Source organism: Pan troglodytes, chromosome 4, assembly GCF_028858775.2.
Source record: "Pan troglodytes isolate AG18354 chromosome 4, NHGRI_mPanTro3-v2.0_pri, whole genome shotgun sequence".
NCBI classification, from domain to species: domain Eukaryota; kingdom Metazoa; phylum Chordata; class Mammalia; order Primates; family Hominidae; genus Pan; species Pan troglodytes.
The window spans coordinates 59,974,256-59,986,554 of NC_072402.2; the positions used below are offsets into that span (position 1 = coordinate 59,974,256).

A 12,299-nucleotide genomic window follows, 5' to 3' on the forward strand; every position below is an offset into this window, starting at 1 on the left:
AAAGCAAATCCAATCAAAATCCCACCAAGTTATTCTGTGGATACTAAAAAATTGATTCTAAAGTTTATATAGAGAGGCAAAATACTCAAATAGCCAACTCAGAACTGAAAGGGAAGAACAAAGTTGGAGGGCTGACCCTGCATGACTTCAAGGCTTACAATAAAGCTACAGTATTTAAAACAGTGTGGTATTGGCAAAAGAACAGACAAATAATCAATGGAACAGAATAGAGAGCTCAGTAATATAAATATAAATATAGTCAATTGATCTGTGACAAAAGAACAAAGACAAAGTAATGAAGAAAAGATAGTCTTTTCAAGAATGGTGGCAAAACAACTGAACATTCACGTGCAGAAAAACAAAAATAAAAAAGAATTTAGGCAAAACCTTACACTCTTTACAAAAAAGTAACTCAAAATTAATCATAAACCTAAACATAAAACACAAAATTATATATAAAACTCCTAAAAGATAAAAAGTAGGGAATAACCTAGATGACCTTGGTATGGCAATACCTTTTTAGATATAATATCAAAGGCATGATTCCATGAAATAAATAATTGATAAGCTGGACTTTATTAAAGTTAAAAATTTTTGCACTGTGAAAGACAATGTCAAGAGAATGAGAAGTCAAGCCACAAACTGGGATAAAATATTTTCAAAAGACACATCTGATAAAGGATTATGATTCCAAATATACAAGGAACACTTAAAACTCAAGCATAAGAAAACAACCAACCCAATTAAAAAATGGACTAAAGAGCTGAATGGACACCTCTCCAAAGAAGATATACAGATGGCAAGTTAGCACATGAAAAGATGTTCAACATCATATGTCATTAGGGAATTGCAAATTACAACAACAATGAGATATTACTACATACCTATTAGATTGACCTGAATCTAAAACACTGACAATACCAAATGCTGAAAAGAATGAGGAGCAACAGGAACTCTCCTTCACTGTGGGTGGGAATGCAAAATAGAATAGCCAATTTGGAAGACAGCTTGGCAGTTTCTTATAAAATTAAACATATTCTTACATTTGATTGATAAATTGTGCTCCTTGATATTTACCCAAAGGAGTTGAAAATTTATGTCCACTCAAAAATCTACCATGGATATCTATTGTAACTTTTTATAATTGCCAAAACTTGGAAACAACCAAGATGCCCTTCAGTAGATGAATGGATAAATAAACTAACATACATCCAGATAACATAATATAATTTAACACTAAGAAGAAATGAGCTATCAAGCCATAAAAACACAGAGGAAATTTAAATGCATATTTCTAAATGAAAGAAATCAATTTAAAAATGCTCATGCTGCATGATTCCTACTATGGAGATGATGAAAGATCAGAGGTTGCAAGGTGTTTTAGATGGAAGGAAGGATGAATAGGCAGAGTACAGAGGTTTTTTAGGGCAGTGAAATTATTCTATAGGATACTACAATGGTGGATACATATCATTTTATACCTGTCCAAACCCATAGAATGCAAAAACATCAAGAGTGAACCCTGATGTAAACTACGGACTTTGGGTGGTAATGATGTATTAATGTAGGTTCTTCAGTGTAAAAAATGTACCACTGTGGTGAGTGATGTTGACATTGGGAGAGGTTGTGCACGTGTGGGGACAGGGATGTACAAACTCTCTGTACTTTACACTCAATTTTACTGTGAACCTAACGCTGCTCCAAAAATAGTTTATTAATTTTTTTAAAAAATGAGCCTTTAATTTGCTTTACAAAACTCAAGCTATGGGTAGTTTGCCTATGGGCCTTTATTTGTACTCATGCTGACTGGGTAAAAGGTATGCTAACTTTTGAAATAATTTTTCTTTAGGAATGGAGAATGAGGAGCTCTGTGAGTAGGACTTAGCTAGTTCCTTCTTTTCTCACTTCTGTCCTCCAGAAAATCTCTACACATCCAGCAATCACAGCAATTCCAGAGCCCATTGATGGATGGAGCCACTCCATAAAGATTTGGGGCCAACTTTTTCTCTAAAGCCAGCTTTTTCTCTTTGCCAATTTGAGTTTTCATCTTGTCTGTCCTCAATGAAAACTTCAGTTTAAATTCATTCCAACCTCTGATGCGTTCTAATTATAGGATGGCTTAAAGAAATTTCTTGATTGTTCAATATTCAGAAGAAACTACTCCATACTGGAGATTGCCTTTTTAAAATAAACATCCCACCTAGCTTCAGAAAACACTTAACAAATAAAAAATAAGAGTGACAGGGAAATCAGTGTGTGGTTGGATCCAATGTGGGACACTGTGTTTAATGCCAAATTATTACATTCTTCAAAAATCCAAAGAATCAACATTGTGAGACACTTAAGGGAAAAAAAATGTAAAAATGGAAGGGTAAAAGTCAGTTGATCCAAAATAAAAAGTAATGAGTTGGAAAATAAGAAAATTAGAATGGTTTAGATTAATGTTCTCCCAAACTATTCCTCTCAACTGAATACAGATGATACCAAGAAAGGAGGATTTTTTTTTCTTTTTAATTAAAGGCATTTGGCAGGAAGTATTTCCCTAAGCTACAAATATATGAGGCGTTCCCAAAGCAAAAATGCTGGATCTGTTCAAGAATGAGCAGCCTTTTTGGTGACGAGAGATCAGAAGGCAGATCACCCTTCCAAAGAGAAATGTTCCCTCATTCTGACTTGTCTGATATTCACACACTCATCGTCCATCAGGATTATATTCCTGAAAATTTTCTTGTCAGGCAAATTTTAGGACAGCTCAATGTGTGTCAAGAAGACCGAATGTACTTTGATTCTAGCACTGTCTTTGTCCTCGAAATACAGGACCAACATGGTGAGACCCTTCTCTACTGAAAATACACAAAATTAGCCCGGCGTGGTGGCGGGCACCTGTAATCCCCGTTACGCAGGAGGCTAAGGCAGGAGAATTGCTTGAGCCCGGAAGGTAGAGGTTGCAGTGAGCCGAGATCGCGCCACTGCACTCCAGCCTGGCAACAGAGCAAGACTCCATCTCAAAAAAAAAAAAAAAAGAAAGAAAAAAAAGAAAAAAAAGAATTAGAAATACAGTCATGTGCTGAATAACAACAACTGTACTGGTGAAAAGTACCAGTGCCTGCCACACCAACCTTTGTTGAAAGTTTGGGGGTTCAAAAGTGAGTTGCCAGATCAAGCAATTAGAGGGAACTGAACTTGGCATTTGGGAGTTCCTGGATTTAGAAGACGAAAACAGTGCTAGAATCAATGTACATTTGGTCATGTTGATACAGATTGAGCTGTCCGAAAATTTGCCTGACAAGAAAATTTTCAGGAATATAACCTTCTAGGCATTAGTAGGATTACTCTTCCCAGCCTTCCTGATGTTAGACACATAGCCATATGATTTACTTTAACCAAAGACATTTAAATGGAAGTCATATGTATCTCTTCCAGGTGGAAGCCTTTAAGGGTTTGCCAGTGATAGTTTGCCATGGTCCTTTCCCCTTGTCATTGTGATCAGCAATGTTTCATTTAGTGGAGGCCCATCAGCCTAGCTCCCTGAGTGCCTGCGTGGAACAGAGGCTCCTGCTGAAGCGCAGTGGATATGTGGCCTGAGTGAGAAATGAACTTTGCTGTTTTAAGCTACCGAGAATTTAGTTTGTTACTGCAGGATAATCCATCCTATTTTATTTAGAGTAACTGATCATCAAGGCAGCAATAACTAAAGCCAAAAACTATTTCATAGTTTATTTTCAGAGAAAGTTCTTTTTAGAAGAATCAGACACTTTCCTATTTACAGGGGACCCTGAAAAGTCAATCATTTAAAAAATGTGACTCACCTACTGCAAATGTTATCAAAGTAAATGTTTATGACACCAGCTAGGCTTGTGAGACATCATGTGCCTGGTTAACTATTTCTGCCTAATCTATCTTAAATCTTGTCTGCAAAATCTTGCCTTGTTTTCGAAGTGCTTTCCTGATCTTTATTCATTGATACTATACTGTCTATTAATGCAAGAGTAACTATTTGTACCTCAATGTGTAAATATGGAAATATTTTAAAGCCGCTATAATTTTATTTAAAATGTTTTAGCCTGAAATTAACCAAATCCCCTTAGAAAGGTAATTAGATAATTAGATGGTTATCTTTATTACAGTAATAAAGATAATTATTATAGATAGTTGAGCACAAAGATATTTTCTAAATGAATGGAAATGTGGGGCTACACATGGATTACTGTCACCCATAGTAAATTTCAGGCTTGTTTACTTGTATTCAATTTAGAATTATATTTTCAATATTCAGTCAAGAATAAGTTTGATTATTGAGTTTGTTATACCAAAGTAGTCTTAATGTTGACAAATATTTGACAAGAAAGAAACTGAGCTTCATGAACTGTTTTATTGACTTTAATGTTTTTAAACAAGGAATTAAAGAGAGATGATTTGGGATTTAAAATATGCATTTGAGACAAGGGCTAAAGTTTACATACAAACTCTAATTTAGTTTCTTTCCTTTGGGAGATAATCCAGCATGCACTTTTACGTTCAATTTAAATTTCAGGTATCCCATGTTACCCTATACTCATCCATAACATGCATCTTCTGTAAACAAATGCAATATAGCATCAAATAAAAAAATTTTAAAGATATGGAATTCATATAAAATGCTTTTTATCCCCAGATTTTTTAAAGAGAAAGATGATTAAGATAGGCATCTAAGATTTTGCTTTGAACCAGGTCTAACTATCCATGTATTTTTGAGAGCTTTCCAGAAAGGAGCAGAGCCAGATGACAAAATCAGTTCCCCCGGGGCTGAGTTGACTCAGAATATCTCCATATGGATGTCCCAAAACAAATTATACTCAACATGTCCCCAGATGAACTTGTCATTTGCCTTTCAAAACCATGATCTGAGAGTCCCCTTCAACTCTCCTCATGCGTCTCATATCTAACCATTCACTGATTCCAGTTTTCAACTCTTTCCTCTAGTCCTATGATTACCCCTCTGTCCTGGCCCTCCCTCCCTGAAGGTCTTCCTGCCTCCAATATCTGCCCCCTCCCATCCTCATTCCCACTGCTACCATATTAGTCTCTGTAAAGCACAGGTCAGAGTGTACTGTTGTCACCTCTAAAATGCTGCTATCTTTTGTTTGCCTTTCAGACCCATTATGTACCCTTCTCCCCATTTTCTGTCCCGACGGCTAATCTGTATCGCATCAGCGAACTCCTTTCCCTCTGGCTACTAGTTCAGTTTTGACAATATGGAGCCCTGGAAAGGGAGAGTGAGTTCAGGGTATATATTCCTCAGCTACCTCCTTGCCTTACACACAAATCATCTGCATCTCTCACTTGAAGACACAGATCCTATCTAGAAGCCTTCCCTACACACCTGGTTTAAATGCCAGGTACTCTATACTTCTTTGCATCCCTGCCTTTGTCTTTCCTTTATTTCTCTGTCAGTCTGAAATTCTCTTCCTTCCCTTTACTGAAATATTTTCCATTTAATCCTGCATTATGCTTTGTATTGGGTTTATTAGGAAGATTCCAGAACTGCAAAATGGAAGGAGCCTTGAATTACTGCTTGGGGAGAAGATGGCCCGCAGATCAGGAACAGCCCTTACAGACTTGACATGAATGAGAAACAAACAACTTCTATTGGGTTAAGACACAAAAACGTGGGGATATATCTGCTTCAGCTGCTAGCATTACCTTAATTCATGAGTAAAATTATTTTAGGAAATAGAAAAGTTTCTCACTGAGGTTCCCAAGTGTGGCGTTAAGGTAAGTTATAAACATCCAGGCAGGAAAACTGTGATCATGAGAAAGCTATAGGAGTTCACAAAGAGTGTGTTTCCTACTGTGATAGTTTACTAGATTGGTAGAGAAAGAAAACCCAGCAGTTCTGGTCTTTCTGGACTTGCCCAAATCATTTGACAAAGCTATGATATTCTTTTATTTTAGAGGAAAAATTATTCACAAGATAAAAATGAAATTAAGTGAATTATTTACAGGTTGAATTAATTTATTCAAAGATAGTGGCTAATAGATAGGGATCAACCTGAAGAAAGTTTTCTAGTGGTAACAAGGCTTGGTTCTGTACCATGAACTTGGGGGCATTTTTGTTAGTTTTAGACTTAGACAAAAAAATAGAGTCTTGTTCATTAAATTTGCTCACATTAAACAATGACCTGAATTGAACAAATACAATTTTATAAGATAAATGGAAATTTTGATGCTTAGGCACACACACACACACACACACACACACACACACACACACACACACAATGTGAGTAAAGGATGGGGGAGCCATGGATTAAAACCACTTAATACTCTGAATTTACTTGTGGGTAAAACCTAGGAGTCAATAGTGTGATGTTATCACCTTAAGGTCTAGTGCCACCTGAAACTGCATTGACAGAAGAATAATAGCAATTGATAGGTAGATATCAGGTATTGACATCCCTTTATGCCAGGCACTGTAGTAGGCACTTTACTTGAGGCTACATATTAAACCATGTTTCCTAGAAAGGGAAGTAACTTGCCAAAGCCACGCTGCTAGTGAGTGGCAGTCTCTGAAATCAGATTTAGCAGAGTCTCTTCCCTTCTGCACTAGTTAAGTCACATGGAATTATTTCTATTCTAGGCAGCCTATTTTAAGAGTAGAAAAGTAAAGCTTCTTAATGGGAAAAGGACCAGGATAATTTGAAAATCTTATCCCATGGAAATGTTTGAAAGATTAGGAGACAGAGGCCTTGGAGAAAAGAAGACTCAGAGAACTTGGCCCCTGTCTTCCAATATTCAACAGATTGCCAAGAAGGAGGATTTGAATGATTCTGTTCTGCCTCCTGGTCTCTCATACAGGATTTATTGGAGGAATAAAGAAAAGCTATGAAGTGATAGATTTCAATTCAATATCAGGAAGAGCCTTCTAACAGAGTTGTCCAAAGACAGACTTGGCTGCATCAGAGAGACTGGACACCTCCAACCTCAATTTGCAGCACTTGGCAGGGATTTTCCTGGGCAATTGACCTCGGGTCATTTTCAAAGGTTCCTTCCAGGTTTGAGAGCCTTTGATTTTCATGCTCACTGTGCTGTACTTGGGCAACTCAGGAAATTTGCAAACCAGCTGGCAGTTGCCTGCATCATTTGTGTGGCGACTTGGCTTTGTCAAGAGATAGTTCAAGAGGCAAATAAAATCCTCCTCCTAGAGATCAGAGTTTATGTTTATAGAATGAATGAAAGAAACTATGAACCAAACATTTATGAACAATGTCTGTGAGCCAGGCACAGTGCCTGAACATCCTCCACATCTTGTGCCTTTCCTCCCACAAAGTACGGGACTGAAGTTATTTCCTTTGAGAAATAATCATTCTAGTCAAAGATAAAATGCTGTTTTTGTTTTCTGTTTCTCTTCAAGAGGTTTGACTGAAAAAAAGATCTCATCACTTCATTTTCATGCCTTATTATGATTGTGTTGATAACAATAATGGATTAATTCTTTCCAACCTCCAGAGAAGAGCTGCCAGATAATGAACATGGGGAGGAATGCTGAGAAACCATTTTCCTTTTTGAGTAGGGTCTGGATTTAGGTAGGGAGGGCAGGGGCAGAACAACCAGAAATAGAGAGATTCCTGTCTTCAAGAGGGGCTTGAAGCGGGGCACAGAGTGAACTTCTGAGAGTGCATGGCAGTCTTGATACACACACACAAATCCACTTTTAATAACCACCAAGAGCACTGGACCTCGGACAGAGCATGTACACTGTGAAAAGGTATGCTGGTGATTTTCAAGCCTTTGTTTGTCCAAAATAGGTCAACATGGTTGAATTGGGTCTCTAAAGCACCTCTGGAAAACCCCAGGGAGTTTTGAACACAGTTTGAAAAAGCACTATGATAAATAAGTCCAAGTGAATATAGGGCAAATAGATGGCAATCCCTGGGCTTGTTTATTTCTAAGCAGAGTTCTCTCCCAGGCTCTCCTAGTACAGCATAGGCTAAGCTGAAAGACAGCCTATTGGTTGTCTGTTCTTTTTTGTTTAATTAATTTTTATTTTTATTTTAAGTTCTGGGGTACATGTGCAGGATGTGCAGGTTTGTCACATAGGTAAACGTGTGCCATGGTGGTTTGCTGCACGATCAACCCATCACCTAGGTATTAAGTCCCGCATGCATTAACTATTTATCCTGATGCTCTCCCCCTACCCCACCCTCCAACAGGCCCCAGTGTGTGTTGTTCCCCTCCCTGTGTCCAGGTGTTCTCATTGTTCAGCTCCCACTTACGAGTGAGAACATACGGTGTTTGATTTTCTGTTCCTGTGTTAGTTTGCTGAGGATAATGGCTTGCAGCTCCATCCATGTCCCTGCAATGGATGTGATCTCATTCCTTTTTGTGGCTGCATAGTATTCCATGGTGAATATGTCCCATATTTTCTTTATCCAGTCTGTCATTGATGGGCATTTGGGTTGATTCCATGTCTTTGCTCTACCTGTTCTTTATTCTCTGTTTTCAGGGATAGCACTCTGGTCCTTGTCCTCATTACTACTAAAATCCCCTTGCCCTTCTCCCTACCTCTGGTCTCTGTCACTTCCAATGCATGCTGAATATAGAAAACAGACTGTTTTTTTTTTCCTAAAGTATATTTGTAAGGTCATGCTCTTGCCCAAGAATCTACCGAAGTACCCTATTACCACCACTTTATTCAGGCTTCCCCGCTTCCACACACTTGTCCTCAAACAACCTCTGTTGCAACCCACCTGTCCTCTCTCACTCTCACCTTCAGGCCTCACCCGGCTGTTCCTTGCCTGGAACACTCTCTGTAGACCCAACTCCACCTCTTCTTTCCCTGATCACTTCTGCTGCTCACCCTTCCACCTTCCTTTGGACAGACTAGGAGAAACCCACTGCCCCCACAATGATATGCACTATAATAGTACTTTATAACTTTCTATCCAAGGCAATCTAATTATAGTGCTTTTAAAGTTGCTTTATTACTTGTATCTCCTACTAAACTAAACAGCAAAAAAGGAATTTCTATACTTTATTTACTCTTGTACCTCCAGATCCTGGCAGTATAATTATTTGTTGAGTAAGTGATTAACTTCGACATAAATATTTGTTGAACAAGTAAATGAATGAATGAGTGTGTGGCTGTTGATAGGATGATAGCTGGTTAGTAGCCTTTTACAGGTGTATTTTTCTTTGTGACACTCTTTCAGGTGGTCTTTGCATTGTGATCCCCACAGTTTTGGAGTACCAAGTAAATGTTCCTTTTCTCTATTCATAGATGGGACAGCATGGCAGGAGTCATGAGTCTTCTGGAAATGAGACACTCTGAGTGTGGAGGAGGCTGTTGAACATCTATGGGAAAAAAAGAAGGAATTCAGGACACAGTCTCCCTGGTAGCTGGTGGTGGTGGTGGGACAAACCCTGGAGGAGCTGGAAAAATGGCTTTTGTGTTCCTTCTTATTTCCATGTGGTAGCAGACATCATGCCTTATCTTGTTACCCAGAATCTCCCCAGTTTGCCATTGAAGAAATCAAGGTGTAGAGAAGCATAAGGACTTGCTCAGATATGGTGGCAGTGCCAGGCCTAGAGCTTAGTTCTTGCAGCAATACTTTCTGCCACCCTTCCTCTTCTCCCCACTACTCTCTGAAAGCCCTCTTTCCTATTTGCTAACTCAGTTATGCATGCAATGCTTCCTCCACGGCACTCACCACCACTGATGTGTGATGCTGTGAAAGCAGGAGGTCAAGGCCAGGGCACTTCCTCCTGTCTAGCATTTCTTGCAGAGAAGAGCTGTTCCTGTGTGTGTAGTAGGTGGGTGGGGCAAGGACTGGGACAAGCAGCACCAGGGGAGATTGCAAGAAATCCATCCCCATTTATGCAAATCTTTTCTTCTGGGGCTTCAGTAACAGCTTCACTTTTTTCTTTTGAAACTCCCAACAGAAAATGTTGTTTTAGATGGGTGCATGTGTGCAAGTACACATAAATGCACATAACAACATCAGATACTCACAATAGGCATACTGTAGAGGATGAAAGGCCCACACCTACTTCAACCACCTTCATTCCCTCCTTCTCATGATTCATTTGTGGAGCGGGAGGCTGCTGACATCTTCAAATACAAGCCTCTCTGAGCTTGGAGTCAAGGGGCAACATTTCTGCAGAGGGCTCCTATAGACATCCATTTCCCCATGCTTTATTTCCAAGACCCTGATTTACGATGGATAAATTAAAGTTTCTTTGTTTATCACATGATAAGAAATGCAAGTTCATCTGCAAGATTCTCTGAGTTATTCCTTGCTCTGCAGATTTCATAAGTTCTGGTGGAGTTGACCTCCTTTCTGCTAAATGAGCACTGTTCCTGACCATGGATATTGGTGTTGAAGATTTCTCAAAGGATCCAGCTCTTTAATTGGAATGTCCATGAATCAGGAAGAGCAATGAATAGCTAGTTAAATGGTAATGGCCTTAAACAAGTCCTCAACACATACGAGCAACTGATTTCTTTTTCCTTTTATCTTTTTGTCCTTTCATTCCTTCAACCAATTTTCTCTTAGGGATCAAGGAGCTCACAATCTAGGGAGAGAGACAACAAAAAATTTGACCATTATTGCAAAATGTAGATGTGAGATGCTTGTATTGCAAGCAACAGAAAATCTGGCTCAATCAGGCTCAAACCAGGAAGGAAATTGATTGGCTCACATGACTGAAAACTCTCAAGGAAGGTTTGCCTAAGACAAGCTCACTCCCAGCAGCTCAGCCATTGGGTTTCTTTTCCATTTCTCTACCTGCCTTCTGGGATACTGGCTGCATTCTAAGGCTGACCCTGCTCAGAGTCCCAAAATGGCCATAAGCAACTCTCAGAGCAACATGCTTCCTTTTTCAGATCCCATGAGAAAGAATGTGTCTTTGCCCCAGCACTCCTGCAAAATATCCTGAGACTCAGTGTGGTTCAGGGTGGGGCTGGTGGCTAAGCTGAGCTAATCAATTACATGACCAAAAGATGGTCACAGGCTCCACCCTGGAGGTAGATGTGAGAGTCAGCTGCACAGGAATCCCTAAATGGAAACAGAGCTGTGGGACAGGAAAAAGCAAGATAGCAAGAAATGTTGATTTCAGGGAAAGGGCTTTCACAGGGGTATTAATGTGATTGCCTAATGGGTTCTTCTTGCTGGCTGCACAGATAAACCCAATTTACTGAGACAGCAGTCTTGCAGTAAAGAAAGAATTTAGTTAATGCAAGACTGACCAAGCAGAAGGACAGGAGTTTATTATTACTCAAATTGCCTCTCCGAGAACTCAGAGGCTAGAGATTTTATGAATAATTTGGTGGACAGGTGGGTAGGGAATGGGTGCTGCTGACTGGTTGGGGATGAAATCATAAGGGTGTGAAAAATGGTCCTCGTGTGCTGAATCTGCCTCTGGGTTGGGACCACAGGTGTGATTAAGTCATGAGTTACGTGTCCAGGTGGGGTCAGTCAGTTGCCAGAATGCAAAAGTCTGAAAAACGTCTCAAAAGACCAATATTAGGTTCTACAATAGTGATGTTATCTGTAGCAATAATTGTGAAAGTCACGAATATTATGGCCTCTGGCCACATGCTCTCCAGCATAGGGATTATAAAAACTATGCCAACATTTTAGCAGAATTCAGGCCCCTTCCATAATCCTAATCTCATGGCCTTTCATTAGTTTTACAAAGGCAGCTTCTGTCCCTGAGCAAGAAGGAGGTTAGTTTTAGGGAGGGACTATTATCATCCTTGTTCTAAAGTTAAACTATAAACTAAATTCCTTCCATGGTTAGCTTGGCGTATGCCCAGGAATGAGCAAGGACAGCCAGCCTGTGAGACTAGAAGCAAGATGGAGTCAGCCATGCTAGACCTCTCTTGCTGTCATAATCTTTGCAAAAGTGGTTTCAATCATGTGACACCTGGAAGCACAAGAGGGGGGTCCCCCTCAGCCTGAGTAGGCTCAGGGTTTTCTGAGCCAAGAATGAGCCGTGGAAATGGAGGAAATTTGAACTGATCAACTACTAGAATATATTCCTATTGTACTTGAGGTGGAAGCTACCCTAGGTTAGAAAATGATGACAGTGTGAAATCTATCTAAAGAAAAGAAGTCTGAGAACAGACTTTATGCCAGGACTCAAGAGGCTGTGTGTGTTTGGGAGTCCACATTCATCTCTTAAATTCTCAGCAAAGAGGATGAAAATATTTGAATATGTCCTAAGAGAGCTGTTCATACGCAGATTTCGGTTCCAGGGCCTGGGTAATACTGAACTGTATTACACAAGACAAGCCTAGGCTTGATTCCAACCAATCT

The 12,299-nt window shown here is 39.5% G+C and overlaps 1 long non-coding RNA gene across 1 annotated transcript in view; it reads left to right on the top strand.

The window, feature by feature from the left end:
• The window catches only part of LOC104006450 (uncharacterized), a 76,336-nt gene that overhangs the window by 52,769 nt on the left and 11,268 nt on the right, over nt 1-12,299 (top strand). The gene's annotated exons all lie outside the window — the stretch shown is intronic.